The sequence below is a fragment of the Tupaia chinensis genome, unplaced genomic scaffold (assembly GCF_000334495.1).
Source record: "Tupaia chinensis unplaced genomic scaffold, TupChi_1.0 Scaffold000131_1, whole genome shotgun sequence".
NCBI lineage: Eukaryota > Metazoa > Chordata > Mammalia > Scandentia > Tupaiidae > Tupaia > Tupaia belangeri.
The window spans coordinates 32,987-44,950 of record NW_006159600.1 but is presented as its reverse complement, the minus strand read 5'-3'; the positions used below and the strand labels follow the sequence as shown (position 1 = coordinate 44,950).

The 11,964-nt window shown below is 48.3% G+C and overlaps 1 protein-coding gene across 3 annotated transcripts in view; it reads right to left on the bottom strand.

Moving 5' to 3' along the window:
- LOC102475327 (zinc finger protein 665) overlaps window positions 1-11,457 on the bottom strand; it is an 86,598-nt gene extending 75,141 nt beyond the window's left edge. For all 3 annotated transcript variants that reach the window (XM_006144713.3, XM_027770376.1, XM_027770377.1), the window contains exon 1: window positions 11,374-11,457. The gene's annotated coding sequence lies outside the window, so the exon portion shown is untranslated. The remainder of the gene's footprint in view (window positions 1-11,373) is intronic.
- Between the last annotated feature and the right edge of the window lie 507 nt (window positions 11,458-11,964).

The window sequence follows — 11,964 nt, the reverse complement described above, 5'->3', positions numbered from 1 at the left end:
TTTTTTTTTTTCTTGCTAGGTAACAGCCAATCCCAACAGCTAGGCTTCAGTCAGTCACAGACACCCCACCTTTTACACTGTTCCTACAAACTCGGAGTGTAACCAACCTAAATTGTTTCCCTCCCTCATTCCTTCACTTTCCTTCAGTTCCAGTATGCAGAACTATCCTTTTCCAGTATCCTAATACCTGTGATTGACGAGCTGTTGTTAAGAGTTGCTCAAATGGAGCTGGAAGGTGGCGTGGTGGTTAAGGGGGCTGGACTCCCACATGCCCGACAGCGGTTCAAGTCCTGGACCTGGTGACTTGCTTTCTCATTTTTCCTCCCTCTCTCTCTCTTGCTTGCTGTTTCCCTCTCTGGTCAAAATAAAATAAGAAAAACATAAAATAAAGTTAAATAAAATAATAATACTTTAAAAAACATTTGCTCAATTAAAGCTTTACTCTATCGGGGCCGGCAGGTGGCATTGTTGTTAAGGGCGCTGGACTCACATGGCCAACCACAGTTTGAGTTAGGGACCTGGCAACTTGCTTTCTCACTCTCTCTCTCCCTCACTCACTCTGTTTTTCTCTGGTCAAATAAATAAATAATCAAATAAAGTTAAATAAAATAACTCTTTTTTTTAATAGGTTTTTGCTATAGGGTGCGTGCGCTCGCCAGACAGACAGAGAGAGACAGAGAGACAGAAAGCGAGGAAGGATCCCCCAGAGGCAATCCCTTCTCCTCCATTCTCCTCTCGGGATCTTGGGCATGCACGCACGTGCACCCGGGGTGAGTTTTAAGCCACTGGGTCCGGGACACGAACAGCTGTCAACTACATGGGAGTCCAGCGACACAGCCATTACGCTAACTGCTGGTCCCAATAAAATAACTCTTAAAAAAAAAACAAAAACTCTACACTATTAAATTGCTGGTTTATTTTTCTTCTTTTTTTTAAGAATTATTTTGTTTAAATTTATTATTATTTTTATTTTCCAGGTTGATCAGAGAGAGACACACACAGAGAGAGAGAAAGTGAGAACCACGGGTGGCTATGTGGGAATCCAGCGCCTTTAACCAGTACGCCCCCTGCCAAACCAGATGGTTAAGTTTTCTTCAAACACAGGTTTGCAATTTTCACCCTCACCTATATTATTAAAGCTAAAATTTGATGTATGTTAAAGAGTACAGAGGGACCAGCAGGTGGCGTGGTGGTTAAGGTGCTGGATACTCCCACATGAAAAGCTCACGACATGGGGACCAGCAGGTAGCGTGGTAGTTAAGGTGCTGGATACTCCCACATGGCCAACCACGGTTCAAGTCCCGGACCTGGCGGCTTCCTTTGTCCTTCTCTTTCTCTCTCTCTCTCTGGTCAAATTAAAATAACTGAATGAATAAATAAAAATAAATAAATAATAATAATAAAAAGAGTACAGAGAGAAAAAGCCTTACACTATAACACCTGGTGTGCCCCATTTTGGCCACTTGTCCTACCTCTAGTCTCTCCTCCCCAGCATTGTGACCACCCAATCTACGTGAATGTCTGTGTAAGGAATGGGCCAACCATGCGAGAAAATAGAAATGTAGAGCCTTCACTGGGAGTGCTCCAGGGAGAGGGAGGGAGGGAGACGGAGCAGAGAAGTAACACGCTGGGGCAGGGCTTAGCAATTTTTATCAGGGTATAGGGAGGGGGGACTGTGTCTCAGAGGTAGAGACAGGCCATGTACAGTAAAGGTTTAGGAGGAGAGAGACTAGTGTGCCACGGAACCTGTGGTGTCGTGGGCAGAGTCCCGTGTGCAGAGTTGAACGCCATGTGCCACATCCAGGTTCGATCTGAGTGTAGTGCATGTCTGATGACAGACTAGATCCAGGTTGATTCAGCTGACTGTGGCAAGGCATCCAACCCCCACATCCTGTGACTTCCCCTTTTCTACTCTGCCCAGTGGTGCAGGAATGTGGGGTGCAGGGGTGACTGGTCCAGCACTGCAGCAGGACACGGGTTCTTGTCTCATGCTCACGAAAAATCAGAGATGTGGACACACAGAGAGGATATTACAAGTCGGGAAGTCCATTAAAGGAGGGAGGGTATCGCAAGTCGGTGAGTCCATTAAAGCAGAAAGAAGTAAAACCAGAGCTCCAAGAGGAGCGGGGTCCTGAAAAATGGGTTGCCCAGGAGGAACTGGGTTGAGGGGTTTTTACCTGGGGAGATGGGCCTCGTTCATACCTGGTCTCGGGGGAACTCAGGAGTGCATTCTCCTCAAGATGGTGGGTGAGGGCCATGCTGATGGGTCCAGTTCTTCTTTTTTTTTAAAGAGAGGTTTTTTCGCTATAGGGTGCGTGCGCTTGCCAGACAGACAGAGAGAGTCAGAGAGACAGAAAGCGAGAGACCACCCCCCAGGGGGGATGGCCACGCCGCAATCCCTTCTCCTCTCGGGATCTTGGGCACGCATGCACACGCGCCCGGCATGAGTTTAAGTCACCTGATCCAGGACTCGAACCACGGTCGACTACATGGGAGTCCAGCAACATAGCCATTACGCTAAGTGCTGGCCCCCAAGTCCAGTTATTCTTCTAATCTTGGAGTAGGTAGGAAGGTCAGGAGATTCTTTGTCTAGAAGCTTTCGGTCATAAATATATTTATTTATTATTTATTTATTTATTTATTTTAAAGTGCAGGCAGGCTTCCAGTTGACAACCTTTTTATTTATTTATTTATTTATTTATTTATTTATTTATTAAGAATTACTTATTTTAATTTGACCAGAGGGTGCTAGCATGCCCCAGGTGCAGACTCAAGCCAGGGTCAGCCATATGGGAGTCCAGTGCCCTTCACCACGCCACCTGCTGGCACCAAATTCTTTTTTTAAAGAATTATTTTATTTAACTTTATTTATTCATTCACTTATTTATTTTAATTTGACCAGGGAAGGACAGAGTGAGAGAGAGAGAGAGAGAAGGAAAGCCACCATGTCCAGGACTTAACCATGGTGAGCCATGTGGGAGTTCAATGCCCTTAACTGAAGCAAGCACGACTCCATCTTGAAAGCCTGCCTCCATCTTTTTTTTTTTTGGAGAGAGTTTCGCTATAGGGCGCATGCTCTCGCCAGACAGACAGAGAGAGACAGAGAGACAGAAAGCGAGAAATCACCTCCCAGGGGGATGGTCACGCCGCAATCCCTTCTCCTCCATTTTCCTCTCAGGATCTTGGGCACGCACGCACACGCGCCCGGCGTGAGTTTTAAGCCACCGGGTCCGAGGCGCGAACTGCGGTCGACTACGTGGGAGTCCAGCGACATAGCCATTACGCTAACTGCTGGTTCCCGATTTTTGCTTTTTTGCTATAGGGCGCGTGCGCTTGCCAGAAAGACAGAAAGAGACAGAGAGACAGAAAGCGAGGTATCACCCCCCCCCCAGGGGGGATGGCCATGCCACAATCCCTTGTCTTCCATTCTCCTCTCGGGATCTTGGGCACGCAAGCACATGTGCCTGGCGTGAGTTTAAGCCACTGGGTCTGGGATTCAAACTGCGGTCGACTACATGGGAGTTCAGGAACATAGCCTTTATGCTAACTGCTGGTCCCTATGTCCCCTCTTCTACTAGTGATCTGTATAACTGGAGAACTCGGAATCCACCCTTCTCTGAGAAGCCTCAGGCCCTTATTGACCTGTTGGAATCAGTTTTTTATCCCCATCCACCAACTTGGGATGACTGTCAGCAGCTGTTGGTTACCCTTTCTACTGCAGAAGAAAGAGAGAATAAAGGGGAGAGGCTCAGAAATTTTTATCAAGGGCTGGAGAGTCAATAATGGAAGAAAATCGGGATAGAATAGAGAGAATTTTCCCTTCTACATGCCCCAATTGGAACCCAAATACTAATACTGGGAGAGAGGCAATAACCACATTCCGCAGTACTTTATTAACTGGAGTTAAGGCAGCAGCCCGGAAACCCAAAAACTTGTCAAAGGTAATGGAAATTATGCAGGGTTCTCGAGAGTCCCCTGCTGCTTTCTTAGTGTTTATGTGAGGCTTACCAAGAATACACTCCCAGAGGGAACCAGCAGTTAGCGAAATCAAGCTATGTCGCTGGATTCCCACGTGTCGACCGCGGTTCGTGTCCCGGACCCGGTGGCTTAGAACTCACGCTGGGCGCGTGTGCGTGCGTGCCCAAGATCCCGAGAGGAGAATGGAGGAGAAGGGATTGCGGTGTGACCATCCCCCCTGGGGGGTGATTTCTTGCTTTCTGTCTCTATGTCTCTCTCTGTCTGTCTGGCGAGCGCACGCGCCCTATAGCAAAAACCTCTCAAAAAAAAAAAAGAATACACTCTTATAGATCCAAACATCCAAGAGAATCAAAAAGCAATTAATATGGCCTTTGTGTGTCATTGGCTGTAGACATTAGACGAAAGCTTCAGTGGCTAGAAGGGTTTAAGGGTATGAATAGGTCACAGTTATTGGAAAGTGCTCAAAAAGTCTTCAATGGGCAGGGCACTATAGAAGACAAGCAGGCCAAGAAAATTGCTGAGGTTGTGGTAGCCACTAAGGGGAAGGTCTCAATAAGAGGGAAAGGACACATAAAAATAAAAGGAAACCCACACTGGCTAAGGACCAGTGTAGAAAGTGTGGAAGGAAGGGGGCATTGGGCCTGGGAATGCCCAGAGAACGTGACAGGAGGAAAGAGGGTTTTAAATTTACAAGAAGATTGCCGGGACCGGGCTCATTCCAAATTAGCTTCCAAGAGCCCACAGTCACAATGCGATTGGGGGGCACACCTGTTGACTTCCTAATTGATTCCGGTACAGCTTGTCCTGTTTTAACTAAACTCATGGGACCCCTCACAAACAGGACGATCACTATTCAGGGAGCTACAGGGAAGACAATCTCCTGTCCTTGGACACCTCAAAGAGCAATGGACGTGGGAACGGATACTGTGACACACTTGTTTCTAATCATCCCAGACTGCCCATGTCCACTTACTGGGGGAGAATCTCCTGCTAAAACTCAAAGCTACCGTATCATTTGACGGGGAAAAGGCTTCCTTCTCAACCAGTTGCCAGAACCCAACCCCAATCTAAAATCTTGGTAACCTGTCCTCTCACCTCTTACAGGAAGACAAGTTTGGGATTCTTATCTGGCAGAATTATAATCCTGTTTCCCTTAAGTCTGAGCAGAAGGCAACTCCCCAGGATTACCTAAACATCACCCACTGGTGGCAGTACAGCTGCTAGCAACGGCTACTCTTGTACGAGTAAAATACCCGATGAGCCTGGAGGCTAGGAGAAGTATCACAGGGCATATTAGCTGGCTGCATCAGGCAGGGATTTTAGTCCCCTGCCAATCACCCTGGAACACCTCTCCGTTTCCAGTCAAGAAACCTGGAACTAACGATTACAGGCCCGTCCAGGACCTGAGGGAAGTGAACAAGCGGGTGCAGACCATACACGCGACAGTGCCCAACCCTTACACTTATTAAGTCTTCTCTCCCCAAACCACCGTTTCTCCACTGTACTGGACTTGAAAGATGAGTTCTTCAGTATCCTCTAGCTCCCGTGAGTCAGTCGATTTTTGCTTTTGAGTGGACTGACCCTGAGGAGTGGTTTTTAGGACAAACAGGTTGGACAAGGCTACCTCAGGGGTATAAAAACTCGCCTACCTTGTTTGTCAAGGCCCTAAATGCGGACTTAAAAGAGTTTCGCATGGCCCACCCTGAACCTAGTCTTCTTCAGTATGTTAATGACCTCCTCTTCACCTCAAAAGAGGAAGAAACATGTAAAAAGGCCACTGAGGACCTTTTGGAAGAGTTGCAGTTTTGGGACTACCGTCTCTCTGCTAAAAAGGCTCAATTATGTTGCCAGGCTGTCACCTACTTAAGGTACCACCTTCGAGAAGGAAAAAGAGCACTCTCCCAGGGCTGCACTGAGGCAATCTTACGTATACCCCCAACAAAGACTAAAACGGAGGTGCGTGAGTTTCTGGGGGCGGTAGGATGGTTTCTGTCTATGGATTCTAAGGTTTGCCAAAACAGCCAAGCCCCTTTCCGTGCTCACTGGCGAGTCCCAACTTCTAACTTGGACTGAACAGTAGCAAATGCCCTTCGAGGAATTAAAACAAGCTTTGGTATCGGCGCCAGCCCGGCGCTTCCTGACACCACTAAACCCTTTCAGCTCTTTACTGATGAGAGAAAGGGCATAGCTAAAGGAGTGCTCACCCAAACCTTGGGGCTTTGGGAACAGCCAGTGGCCTATTTATCAAAGAAGCTTGACTCAGTAGCAGGAAGATGGCCAACCTGCCTCCAGGCTGTAGATGCCACAGCCATGCTAGTGAAAGAAGCTGATAGACTGAATTTAGGACAGGAGTTGATACTGAACCCAATGCAGGGGAGGCGCTCCTCCGAGCCACGCCTGAAAAATGGATGTCAAATGCTCGAGTGACTCAGTACCAAGCCTTTTTACTATATCAGCCTCAAATTAAGTTTCAGAAATCAGCAGCCCTGAATCCAGCCACCCTACTGCCAGATGTTGGCCCCAAAGGGCCCCTCCATAACTGCCTCAATGTGATAGATGGAATCCAGTCTACCTGACTGGATCTAAAGGACACCTCGCTCCCTTCAGCCGAAGTGATCCTGTTCACCAATGGGAGCAGTTTTGTGCAGAATGGAGTCAGGTACGCGGGGGCAGCCGTGGTCACCAGAGAGTAGACCACATGGGCACAGTCCCTAAATCAGTGGACTTCAGCCCAAAAAGCAGAACTTATTGCTCTAATTCAAGCCTTTAGGTGGACAAAAGATGAGACTATTTACACAGACAGTCAATATGCCTTTGCTACTGCCCATATACATGGGGCAATTTACAAGGAAAGGACATTAAAAACAAGGAAGAGGGACCAGCAGGTGGTGTGGTGGTTACGGTGCTGGACACTCCCACATGGCTGACCACAGTTCGAGTCCTGGACCTGGCAGCTTGCTTTCTCAATCTTTCTCTCTGTCTCTCTCTGGTCAAATTAAAATAAATGAATGAATAAATAAAATAAATTAATTATAAAAAAATTAAAAAAACAAGGAAGAAATCCTTGCCTTGCTGGAGGCCATATGGCTACCTGGAACCATGGCCATCGTGCACTGTAAGGGACATCAAAAAGGGGACTCCCTTGAGGCTCAAGGGAACTGGGCAGCTGATCAAGCAGCTTGGGAGGTAGCCCTAAAACGAGTGGGGCTCCTCCAAGTCCCCATCACTATGACTGACCCAAACCTCCCAGTTAACACCTACTTATACAACAACAGAAGAAAACTTTGCAGATGAACAAGCCGTTGGAAAGCCATGTGGATGGTTGAAGATGCCTAATGGAAAGCTGAGGATCCCAGAGGCCCTGGTCAGACAATAGTAGAACAGCTGCACCAGATGACTCATTTGGGCAAGTCCAAACTCACAGCACTCCTCAGAAGTAGGTATTACATACCAAAACGAAACTTCTTAGTTGTTAATATTACCTCTAGATGTTGTTTGTGCCCAGGTAAATGCTAAACAAACAGAGTGACTATGGATATCAGAAAAAGAGGGGAAGTCCCTGGAACACTGGGAGGTGGACTTCACTGAGATAAGACCCCCCTCAAATGGGCATAAGTACTTATTGGTCTTTATAGATATCTTTTCAGGATGGGTAGAAGCCTTCCCCACTAGATTTCAAACAGCTGCAGTTGTTACTAAAAAAAAGTTATTCCAGGATTTGATTCCTAGGTTCAGGTTACCTATGACAATTGGGTCAGACAATGGGCCTACTTTTGTCACAAAGGTCTCACAGGATTTGGCAAAAATCTTAAACATCAACTGGAAATTACATTGTGCCTATCGGTCCCAGAGTTCCAGGAAGGCAGAGCAAATGAATCAGACCCTAAAGGAGACCATAACTAAACTAACTCTAGAAACCGATGAGAGCTGGATACTGCTTCTCCCCCTGGACCTTTTACAAGTTAGGTGTACCCCTTATGTGGAGGGATTTACCCCATATAAAATCACGTTTGGAAGGCCCCCTCCACTTCTTCAGTTATGTGAAGAAATGAAGGCTGAGATCCATAATCATACCTTACTTAGAATATTGCAGGCTCTGGACTCTACCCAGAAGGCAATTCACGCTGCATCCAAGATGCTCTGCCTGTCCCCTCATCAGATGCAGTTCACCCGTTTCAGCTGGGAGGCTCAGTGTGGGTCAAGAACTACACTACGGGGGCCAGCAGGTGGTGTGGTGGGAAAGGGCACTGTAGTCCCACATGGCTGACCGTGCTTCGAGTCCTGGACCTGGCAGTTTGCTTACTCCCTCTCTCTGTCCTTCTCTGCCTCTCTGGTCAAATTAAAATAAATTAATTAAATAAACAAATAAAATAAAATGAAATGATTCTTTAAAAAGAAAAAAAAGGGCCTCAAGAAATCAGGCTATAAAAAAAGAAAACAAAGAACTATGCAGGGATTGATCCCTACCTGGAAGGGACCCTACACCGTCATTCCCACCACCCCAAAGGCCATCAAGGTCAATGGCATTCCTACCTGGCTGCCTGGCTCCAAGTAAAGGCAGAACAGTAGACATGGAGAGACCACAAGTCCCAGGGCCTCCTCAACGTAAGACTGTCCTGTATTTCTTAATCAGCCTCTTTTTCTTGGCTAGGACTGAAAGGACAGATTGGACTTGGGAAATGTGGAATGGAGACAGAAAATTGTTAAATAACACTTATTCCATTGGGAAAGTTATTTCACTTTACCTTGATCTTTGTCATCTTTTTCTGATTGAAACCAGTTTCCAATATGGGGGGGATGGATCCACTTTTGAATGGGCCTGTTTGTTGGGGGAATCACAAGTAGGATGGGCTTCTGGAGAGTTTTATTTCTGCCCAGGCCAAAGGAGGGATGACTGTTTTTTTTTGTTGTTTGTTTTTTTTTGAGAGATTTTCACTGTAGGGCGCGTGCGCTCGCCAGACAGACAGAGAGAGACATAGAGACAGAAAGCGAGAAATCACCCCCCAGGGGGGATGGTCACGCCGCAATCCCTTCTCCTCCATTCTCCTCTCGGGATCTTGGGCACGCACGCACACGCGCTCGGCGTGAGTTTTAAGCCACCGGGTCCGGGACACGAACCGCGGTCGACTACGTGGGAGTCCAGCGACATAGCCATTACGCTAACTGCTGGTTCCCAAGGAGGGATGACTGTTTTTCAAGCTCAGATTACTACTGCCCCTACTGGAGTTGTGAATTGCTAGTTCTGAGAGCCCTGAGGGCTAATGCTCCCTGGCAACCTGAGCAACTCAATCCAGATATAGAAATACAGAGAGTCCCACCACCACCACCAAATTGTGGCCTGAGGGCATATGATCCTTTAACCATTACCATTCCAAATCCAACAGATCCAAAGTGGTTCAATGGACACAGTTGGGGAATACGCTTTTATGCTTCAGGGAGGGACCCTAGAATGCTTTTTACCATACCACTTTTTACCAAAAGCGGGACCTATCCCAAGAGAGGCCCCGAATAGAACCTATGGAAAAGAATATGGCCCAGAACGTCCTACCCCGGCTCCCTACCCCCAGTACGGCCATTTAACACTCCAAGGTCTAAGCTTTCCTTGACCACTTAAGCCCCCTCTGAGGCCTCGCACTTAGCCATCCTCACTGTAGTACATCACCTCCTAAGTTCTCAGCCTGCACTAGCGGGAGATTGTTGGCTTTGCCTGCATACCGCCCCTCCCTACTATGTAGGGGTAGGACAAGAGCTGCCTATAAATAGCACCTCAGAGCAATGTACTATCAGTTCCCTCATTTAACCTTGAGCAATGTTCAGGGCACTGGAACCTGCTTAGTAAATCCAACCTTTAAAAACTCCACTTATTGGGACCAACGATTGGTGTAATGGCTATGTTGCTGGACACCCATGTAGTTGACTGCGGTTTGAGTCCCAGACCTGGTGGCTTAAACTCACGCCAGGAATGTGTGCGTGCGTGTCTAAGATCCCGAGAGGAGAATGGAGGAGAAGGGATTGTAGCATGACCATCCCCCCTGGGGGGTGATTTCTCAGTTTCTGTCTCTGTCTTTCTGGTGAGTGTAAGCACTCTACAGCAAAAACCTCTCAAAAAAAAAAAAATCCACTTATTTACAGTTCTGTAACTCTTACCTACTTTGTGAGTGACACTAGGGTTAGTTATCAGGCTCCCAATCTCACTTGGAGGGCTTGTACAAATGGATTATCTCCAAGCATCCCCACCCTACACGTGGAATTTTGAGTCCTTGTCCAAACTTCCCCCTCCTGTCAATATATTCTGGGAGGCAGGCCGACATACTCTGTCCCCACCATCACCCTGGGCACGTCAAAAGCAGATCCCCATTTTAACACCCTTACTAGTGGGTTTGGGCATTGCAGGATCAGCTGCTATAGGAGCCACTGCTCTCATCCAGGGGGACCAACACCTCCAGGAGCAATCCTGGTTGATTGATACTGACCTAGGACCATTAGATGAATCTATGGCTCACTTGCAGGAACAAGTGAATTCCCTGGCAGAAATTGTGTTACAACTGCAGAAGAGGGCAAGATCTCCTATTCTTAAGGCAAGGAAGCCTTTGCATAGCTCTAGGGGAAAACTGTTGTGTATATGCAAATGAAACTGCAATTATCCCAGACAGCCTATCTCAAGTTCAGAAACACCTCAAATCAATGAGAACAATAAAGAGAACAGTCCAAAATTTGGTTTCCAAGGGTTTGATTATTCCCCTTGGGTGACAAGGGGGCTGTCCTACTACCTGAACATGGGGTGGAACTCCTGTCTCACCATTACAGTCCCTTGTCCCAGCTCTCTGGAACGCCCTCTGCTCTCATGCCACCTGTTGTCCCTCTTGCTATCCCCACACCCCCTGCTCGGCCTCCCGGGGCTCATCATCTTCCTCCCCACCCCCTCTGGGCCCATCTCCCTGAGCTGCCTCCTCCTCCCTGTTTGCTGTCCTCGTCGCTCGGGAGACCGAGTTTTCTCTGGAATTTTAGCTCCTTTTCTATTACCCTCTTGACTTCTTTTTTTCACGGGAAATGTCTCTTTGCAAACGTTCCATTTTGCCATTTGTTTATGGTGTTCCCCGTCCTTTTCTTACCAGCGTTTCCAACTCCCCGCTCTACCCTCCCTGCCCGCTCCCGGGGGACGGGGAGAGCTGGGTCGGGGAAGACTTCTGGGTCACAAACGGCGCCAAAGGCGGGGCCCCGGCCCGAAGGCAGGAAGGTGGGGGCAGGAGCAGCCTCGGAGCGGTCCTACCTCCAAAGGAAGCGGCCGCGGCTCCCGGGGCGGCGCCGCCGTTTACACGCCGTGGGGGGACGGGGCGGGACCCTCAGGTGTGCAGGGACCCCGGGACCCAGGGACGTCGGCGCGCTCAGACTCACGTGCTCCAGGGAGACCTGCGTCCCAGGAAATCAGCTTTGGGGTTGCAGGAAGCTGCGGGTGGAGGACTGGGGGCGGGCCACGCGCTGCGGCGGGGGCCTGGCCTCGGGGCGTTACGGGGGCGGGGCGATCATGAGTAACGGGTCAGAGCTCGGATCCAGGGCGGGCGGAGAGACCGCGGGGGAAGCGACCTGCACGGCGCACAGGGAGAAGCCAGATCCAGGCTGGTGCTCCGGAGAGCCGGACCTGTGCTGCACTCTGCCTGCACCTTGCTGAGTCTCTTTTATTTTGGTGGTTTTACAGGAAAACTGGAGAATGTGGATGAGACATCGAAGTGAAGGTTTCCAGCCAGTGAGTAGTGCAGTGGTTTAGGCGCTGCACTCTGGCACAGCTAACGCTGGTGATCCAGGTGATTGGTGTAAACATGTCCAAAATCCCTGCAGGAGAGTGTAATACAAGGAACTGCGGCATGGCCATGTCCCTGTGGGGTGATTTTTTTTTTTTTTTTTTAGGATAAACTGCATAGTGTCTTAATCAAGCATGTTATCACCAATACTATTCCATTTCTACTTTCATACATATGTATACATATA